Here is a 9514-nt window from a genome sequence, read left to right as displayed (position 1 = left end):
CAGCAGCACATCAAAAAGCTTATCCACCATGATCAAGTGGGCTTCATCCCTGGGATGCAAGGCTGGTTCAATATACGCAAATCAATAAATGTAATCCAGCATATAAACAGAACCAAAGACAAAAACCACATGATTATCTCAATAGATGCAGAAAAGGCCTTTGACAAAATTCAACAACGCTTCATGTTAAAAACTCTCAATAAATTAGGTGTTGATGGGACGTATCTCAAAATAATAAGAGCTATCTATGACAAACCCACAGCCAATATCATACTGAATGGGCAAAAACTGGAAGCATTCCCTTTGAAAACTGGCACAAGACAGGGATGCCCTCTCTCATCACTCCTATTCAACATAGTGTTGGAAGTTCTGGCTAGGGCAATTAGGCAGGAGAAGGAAATAAAGGGTATTCAACTAGGAAAAGAGGAAGTCAAATTGTCCCTGTATGCAGACGACATGATTGTATATCTAGAAAACCCCAACGTCTCAGCCCAAAATCTCCTTAAGCTGATAAGCAACTTCAGCAAAGTCTCAGGATACAGAATCAATGTACAAAAATCACAAGCATTCTTGTACACCAATAACAGACAAACAGAGAGCCAAATCATGAGTGAACTCCCATTCACAATTGCTTCAAAGAGAATAAAATACTTAGGAATCCACCTTACAAAGGATGTGAAGGACCTCTTCAAGGAGAACTACAAACCACTGCTCAAGGAAATAAAAGAGGATACAAACAAATGGAAGAACATTCCATGCTCATGGGTAGGAAGAATCAATATCGTGAAAATGGCCATACTGCCCAAGGTAATTTATAGATTCAATGCCATCCCCATCAAGCTACCAATGACTTTCTTCACAGAATTGGAAAAAACTACTTTAAAGTTTATATGGAACTAAAAAAGAGCCCCGCATCACCAAGTCAATCCTAAGCCAAAAGAACAAAGCTGGAGGCATCACGCTACCTGACTTCAAACTATACTACAAGGCTACAGTCACCAAAACAGCATGGTACTGGTACCAAAACAGAGATATTGATCAATGGAACAGAACAGAGCCCTCAGAAATAACGCCGCATATCTACAACTATCTGATCTTTGACAAACCTGAGAAAAACAAGCAATGGGGAAAGGATTCCCTATTTAATAAATGGTGCTGGGAAAACTGGCTAGCCATATGTAGAAAGCTGAAACTGGATCCCTTCCTTACACCTTATACAAAAATTAATTCAAGATGGATTAAAGACTTAAATCCTAAAACCATAAAAACCCTAGAAGAAAACCTAGGCATTACCATTCAGGACATAGGAATGGGCAAGCACTTCATGTCTAAAACACCAAAAGCAATGGCAACAAAAGCCAAAATTGACAAATGGGATCTAATTAAACTCAAGAGCTTCTGCACAGCAAAAGAAACTACCATCAGAGGGAACAGGCAACCCACAAAATGGGAGAAAATTTTCACAACCTACTCATCTGACAAAGGGCTAATATCCAGAATCTACAATGAACTCCAACAAATTTACGAGAAAAAGACAAACAACCCCATCAAAAAGCGGGCAAAGGACATGAACAGACACTTCTCAAAAGAAGACATTTATGCAGCCAAAAGACACATGAAAAAATGCTCATCATCACTGGCCATCAGAGAAATGCAAATCAAAACCACAATGAGATACCATCTCACACCAGTTAAAATGGTGATCATTAAAAAGTCAGGAAACAACAGGTGCTGGAGAGGATATGGAGAAATAGGAACATTTTTACACTGTTGGTGGGACTGTGAAGTAGTTCAACCATTGTGGAAGTCAGTGTGGCAATTCCTCAGGGATCTAGAACTAGAAATACCATTTGACCCAGCCATCCCATTACTGAGTATATACCCAAAGGACTATAAATCATGCTGCTATAAAGACACATGCACGCGTATGTTTATTGCAGCACTATTCACAATAGCAAAGACTTGGAACCAACCCAAATGTCCAACAATGATAGACTGGATTAAGAAAATGTGGCACATATACACCATGGAATACTATGCAGCCATAAAAAAGGATGAGTTCATGTCCTTTGTAGGGACATGAATGAAATTGGAAATCATCATTCTCAGTAAACTATTGCAAGGACAAAGAACCAAACACCGCATGTTCTCACTCATAGATGGGAATTGAACAATGAGAACACATGGACACAGGAAGGGGAACATCACCCTCTGGGGACTGTTGTGGGGTGGGGGGAGGGGGGAGGGATAGCATTAGGAGATATACCTAATGCTAAATGACGAGTTAATGGGTGCAGCACACCAGCATGGCACATGTATACATATGTAACTAACCTGCACATTGTGCACATGTACCCTAAAACTTAAAGTATAATAATAAGAAGAAGAAGAAAAAAAAATTTTTAGTAGAGACGGGGTTTCACCATGCTGGCCAGGCTGGTCTTGAACTCCTGACCTCAAGTGATCCGCCCTCCTTGGCCTCCCAAATTGCTGAGATTACAGGCATGAGCCACCATGCTGGAACCTGTACACAAATTTTAAGAGTACAACTTAGTGAATGGTGATTTTTTTTTACGTGTACATGTACACAGCTGTGAAACCACTAGCGCTATCAAGATCTAGACTATTTCCAGCTCCTCCAGAAGGTTCCTTTGTAGCACTCTTTAAAAACATAAGAACAATACCACTATTGTCACATTTTTAATGTATTTATTGGGAAATTCTAAAATGAACTTTGAAAATGCTTGTTCAAAGCTTTTGCTCATTTTAAAAATGTTTTTACTTTAATTATTAAGAGAGGAAAGTTGTTTGTAAGTAAATCTTTTGTAAGATATATATATTGCAATTATTTCCTGTCAGAATGTGGCTTGCCTATCCAGTTGTTTTTTTTTTTTTCTTTCTTTTTTTTTTTTTTTGAGACGGAGTCTTGCTCTGTCGCCAGGCTGGAGTGCTGTGGTGCAATCTCTGCTCACTGCAACCTCGGTCTTCTGGGTTCAAGCGATTCCCCTGCCTCAGACTTCCAAGTAGCTGGGACTACAGGCATGTGCCACCAATGCCCAGCTAATTTTTTCGTATTTTAGTAGAGACGGGGTTTCACCATGTTGGCCAGGATGGTCTCCATCTCCTGACCTCGTGATCCACCCGCTTTGACCTCCCAAAGTGCTGGGATTACAGGCGTGAGCCACCATGCCTGGCCACCTATCCAGTTTTTTAGTTTTTCTTTTGATTAGCAAAAGTTTTAAATTTTGACAATATATATTTTATTAAGCTTTTACTTTTATAATTAGTGCCTTCTGGATCTTGTATAAGAAATCGCTGTCTATTCCAAGGTAATGAAGATGTTCTCTTCTATTTTCTTTTAGAAAAAGCTATATAGGTCAGGCACGGTGGGTCACACCTGTAATCACAACACTTTGGGAGCCTGAGACATGTGGATCACCTGAGGTCACAAGTTAGAGACCATCCTGGCTAACATGGTGAAACTCCGTCTCTACTAAAAATACAAAACATTAGCCAGGCATGATGGCAGGCGCTTGTAATTCCAGCTACTCTGGAGGCTGAGGTAGGATAATCACTTGAACCCAAGAGGCAGTGGTTGCAGTGAGCCGAGATGGCACCATTGCACTCCAGCCTGGGCAACAAGAGAGAAACACCGTTTCAAAAGAAAAAAAAAAAAAGGAAAGAAAAAAGGAAAAGCTATATAAAATATGTTTTAAGTTTTATTCCTAGGACTATGATCAATCTTGAATTAATTTTACTGTATGGAATGCAGTAAAGGTCAGTGTTTACTCTCATCCCCCCACCCCAACATATATTTAGTTGTGCTCAGCTCCATTTGTTGAGAAGTTTTCAATTTTTCATTGGATTACTTTGGCATCTTAGTTCAAAATCAATTGACAATAAATATGTAGACATACTTCTGGATTATTGATTTTATTCATTTATTCATTTATTTATCTTTATGCCAGTACCGTAGACTTAATTATCATAACTTAATAAATGAAATAAAGAAGTGTAAGTTCTTTAACTTTGTTCTTCTTTTTCATGATTCTTTAGTCATACTTTTTTCTTTAAATTTCTATATATATTTTAGAGTCAGCTTGTCAGTTTCTACAAAAAAAAGTCCTCTGAGATTCTGACTGAGATTATGCTGAATATACAGATCAACTGGGGGGAAAATCACATCTACACAATATTTTGTATTCCTATCCATGAACATAGTTAATCTGATTAGCAAAGTTATCCAATAATTTCTCTCAGCTACGTTTTATTGTTTTCAGTGCAACAGTCTTGTACGATGTCATTAGATTCATTTCTATTTATTTTTCATGATATTGTAAATAGTAATTTTTTGTTTCAGTTTTTTATTGCTTTTATGTAGAATTGTAGTTAATATTTACCTTTGACCCTCTATCCTATAACCTTGCTAAACAAACACATTAGTTCTATTGGTAGTTTTGCTGATACTGAAGGGTTTTTACACACATGTTGTCTGTGAATATTGAGTTTTACTTTTTTCCTTATTTGTATCTTTTATTTATTTTTCTTGCATTATAGCAATGGCTAAGGCCATTAAGTAAATGATGAACAGAAATGATATAAGAAACTCTTGATTTGTTCATTCTCTCACATGAGAAGCACTTAATGTTACACCATTAAGCCTGGCATTAATTGTAAGGTTTTTTGGGTTTTTTTTAAATTATAGATGACCTTCTCAGCTTGAAGAAGTCTTCTATTTCGAATTAGCAAAAATATTTATTATAAAGTAGCATTAAAACATGTCAATTTTTTCCTGCATTTATTGTGACAACCTTAATATTTTCCTGTTTCCTTCTGCTACTGTGGTATCTTATATCGATTAATTTTCTTATGTTAACCAATATTTCATCCCTGAATAACTATCAGGTCATGATGTATTCTGTCTTTATTGGTTTCGTTAGCTTATATATTACCTTAAAATTAATTTTGAGATGTATTCCATATTCTACTTTATGATAGAGTTTATGTAAAATTGGCATTATTTTTATCTTTAAATAGTTGATGAAATTAACGAGGAAGATCATTTAGACTTGGAATTTCCCTAGTGAGAAAAATTATAATTATCAGTTTTCCTTAGTTTCTATTTCTCCATTGATGCCCTTATTTGTACTCAGGTATTTATGATTATGATTTCTCATAATATTTATGACTTCTTTAAATCCTTTAACATGTTGGTGATAGCTATTTTAAAATCTTTGTTCACTAATTCCATTATTGTTATTACTTCTGGGTGTGTTTCTTTTGGTTGATTTTCATTCTGGTATGGGCCTCAGTTTTTCTGCTTCTTGGAATTTTTGATTGAAAGCTATCCTGTTGATTGTCTGCCTTTTGTCTTATTTCTTAATGAAGGTTTGAGTTTTGTTTTTTTAACCTGTTAATTTACTTGAGTATAAGCTTGATACTTTCAAGACTTATTTTTCAGTTTTGTTAGCATGCGTCTAGAGTAACATTACTCTCATGCTAAATTAGTTCAACTTCAAAGGCATTTCCTTTCTGAGTCTCTACTTAATGTGTAGGGTGTTCAAAGTGCTTTCTCCATTAAGGTCTCCCAGCCCTATGCAAGCTTTGATAGTTCAGCCTACAGTGCTCTGGAATTGTCCCCTACCCCCAGGAATAACTATTTCATTTTTGTTCTTTGCCCAGCCATATAGAGTGTCCCTGTACATGTGCATCTCTGTATTCAGTGAGAGACTCAAGGGAATTACTAGGTAGATTGCAGACATTTCTTCCTTTAACAGATCTCTTCCTCTTTGATATTTTGTTCTGCAAATTCTAGCTGATTCTCTCTCCTTAGCTTAGGAAGACCACTGGGCTTAATTTCGATTGCCACTTCCTGTTCCTTACCAGTCTAGAAGGTGATGCCTATAGAAAGCTAGGGTAACCACAGAGCTAACCTTCATTCTCTATCTTCTTTCAGATGCCACAGTAATGTGCTGTCTGTTGTCTAGCATCTGAAAAGTTATTTCATATACTTTTATTTTTAAAAAGCTAGAGAGCTAATTTAGTATCAGTTACTTTGCCATTTCTGGGAGCGGAAGTTGATACTGATACTCATAGTTCCCTTTTAATAAAAATAACTATCATTTGATTTGCCAAAGCTGATTTATACAGTATCAAAATATCTGTAGGGAAGTGACAAGCTCCAATCTAGTGTTTTTCTACTTTGTCTACATAACTGCACAACTACTCAAATTTCATTTGCAACATTTTATTTGAATGTATGACACTATGCAGACATAGAGCATGCACTTCTGATACGTTGGACATTTATAAGCTCCTGGTAAAAACAAAGCAAACATACTTTTCCCCTTTCTGATATTTTAAGTGAACACTATTTCTTTTGTAAGTTGTGTTAACTTTGAGAGGGTATGATTTTTCTTCTTTTTTTCAGTCTCTAATCAATGTTGAGTTGCTGTCACCTGTAAAGCAACTAAACATGTTCAGATGCAGTCACACACTGTGAACTCAATGAGATGGGTTAGGGATAACAGTATTTCCATGATGCTTCTTCATGTTCACTTGAGAGCTTGTTACATTTCCATCTCTAACCACGTTGGCTGAATAAGATTTAATTCAAAACATTTTTGCTCTTATTTTTTAAGCAAATTTAAGATTCTGTTTACTTATGTGTGCTCACTGGAGGTCATGCTGAAAAACGAGGCTCTGAGTATGCTGGGGAGACCATAAAATATGAAATGGTAATAGTTAAGCTTATAATCTATTATTCTTTTTACATGAAATAGTGCAACCCAGCATGTTCATTGAATTGAAGAGTATAAACAACTTGCATAATGCCAAAAGAATGCTCTTTCAACTAAGAATTTATCACCAGAATGCCTGTTACATGTAATGTTTGCTTTAGAATTAAACATAAGAATAAGCACAATATCATATTTAGCTGATTCTTCATCTTAAAAGACATTTAAAATAATAGGTGGCTCATAAGAAGGAAAAAAATACAAGATTTTATGTAGTTTCATAAGCGTTTCCTGAATGTTAATATATTCATGGATGTCTGAAAACAACTAGATACTATGAACTATTTCTATTAATTTCTTCCAAAGAATATCTTATTATATTGCTATAAAGCATACAATTTACTTATCTGTTTAGTGTATTATTTTCTCTCTCTCTCTCTCTGTCTCTCAATTTTTAGGGCACACTAGCATATAGCCTTTAAAGCTCCTTACTCCTCATATATTTATTTCTGAACTGGTGTTTATCATATCATTTCTGCTTCTCAGTACTACTGCATTACCCTTAGTTCTATTTAGGTTGCCCAAAGTAAAAAGCAATTCACAGATGATTTTATGTAGGAAAAAAAAGAAATGAATGTATATCATTAATTTTTACTTTCAGTAGCACTAGATATTCTGTGATTGGGGAAAGTAAGATAAATCAGAGGTTTATTGACTTTCAGAGTCCTGGATATAATATTATAGTTAAAAGCATAACTCTTGATGTTATATAGACTTAAATTATTTGTTTACAGTACTTACATAGTATGGGACTATGGACATATTATTTATGTGAAATTCCTCTCGGCTATAAAGCTGAAATGCTGAATGCTGCAGCAACATGAGGACACGGATTTTGGTTAATTTTCTATTTTCCACACCCAGCTGAATGCCCGATGTATAGGTGGCACTCAATCAGTACCTACTGAGTGAATAAGCGAGTCTATAGAATGAAAAGAATAAAAAATTGGTTCATGTGAATGTTAAGAAAATTAAGCAGGATAGCTTTTCTCGATACATTCATTCTGAAGGCCCAGTACTGGATGCACATTCATAAATGGCAGTTACACATTTGCAATGACTTTTTCCTGTCTGAATGAACAGTGAATATTTCCAGACTTAGTTTGCAGCTACCAATTTCCAAAATCAATGTTGATTTGGCGAGGAAAAAACATAACATTATCGGATATCATGTTGAGAAAAATCATGGTCAATTGGCTTATTTTTCACTTTTTAAAAAATGTTATAATCTGGCATACTTAGATGTACCCTTTTGTAAGAATACCACTAAATTTGAACTTTGGACCTATGACTTTAGATTCATCAGGTACAGGTATCTATCAAAAACAATATCAGAATAGGTTACTTAACTCAGAAAGTTGGTGCAAAAACAATTGTGGTTTGTGCAGTTACTTTTGCACCAACCTAATAAAACCATCCCAAAAGTATTGAATGGCCATGCCTTATTGTCATTTGGAATAACATCAGCATTGTGTTTACTACACAGGTGAAAAACTCAATTACACTTAGAACAAAAGATAAAGCATGATTTTTTTTTCTGGAATAAATTCACAGCCTGTACTTACCAAAGAATTGGTAAAATTATTTTATTTTTGATATATAATAATTGTACATATTTATGGAGTACATGTGATTTTTGAAAAATGCATAGAGTAAATAATAATGATAAATCAAGCTAACTGGAATATCCATTACCTCAAATATTTATCACGTGTTTAGAACATTACAAATATTTTCTTCTAGCTATTTTAAAACTTACAATAAACCTACATTCACCCTACATGATTTTGAACACCAGAATTTATTCTTCTAACTGTATTTTTGTACCTGTTAAATAACTTCTCTTTATTCTATCTCCCTCCTACCCTTCCCAGCCTAAAGTCATCACCATTCTACTCCCTACCTCTATGAGATCCACTTTTTAACTCCCACATGAGTGAGAATATGTAATATTTGTCTTTTCATTCCTGGCTTGTTTCACTTAACATACTGTCCTCAAGTTTTATTCATGTTTCTACAAACGACAAGACGGTATTCTTTTTTATGGCTAAATAATAGTCTGTATGTACATTTTCTTTATTCATCTGTTGATGGAGACAAATTAATTCCATATCTTAGCCATTGTGAACAGTGCTACAATAAACAAGAGAGTGGAAATATCTCTTTGATATGCTAATTTTCTTTCTGTCACACATATACCCAGCAATGAGAGGACTGGATCATATGATTGTTCTATTTTTAGTTTTCTGAAGAACCTACATACTGTTTTCCAAAATGGCTGTACTAATTTATATTTCCAAGAGTGTACCAGAGTATCCCTTACTTTGCATCCTTGCTGGCATCTGTTATTTTTAGTCTTTTTGATAACAGCCATTTTACCTGGGGTGAGACAATATCGCATTGTGGTTTTGATGAGCATTTCCCAGATCATTAGAGTTGTTGAGCATTTTTCATAAATCTATTGGCTATTTGTATGCTTTTGATAAATGTCTGTTTAGATCATTTTGCCATCTTTTAATAGAATTGTTTTCTTAACTGTTTTTGAGTTCCTTATATGTTTTGACTATTCATCTCCTGTTGGATAAAGAGCTTGCAAATATTATCCTCCATTTTGTAGGCTCTTTACTCTGTTAATGGTTTTCTTTGCTACACAAAAACATTTTAGACTGATATAATCCCATTTGTATATCTGTTTTTGCTTTTTTGCTCTGTCACAT

This window comes from Pongo pygmaeus, chromosome 4, assembly GCF_028885625.2.
Source record: "Pongo pygmaeus isolate AG05252 chromosome 4, NHGRI_mPonPyg2-v2.0_pri, whole genome shotgun sequence".
Classification (NCBI taxonomy): Eukaryota; Metazoa; Chordata; class Mammalia; order Primates; family Hominidae; genus Pongo; species Pongo pygmaeus.
This window is presented reverse-complemented; position numbering follows the sequence as displayed.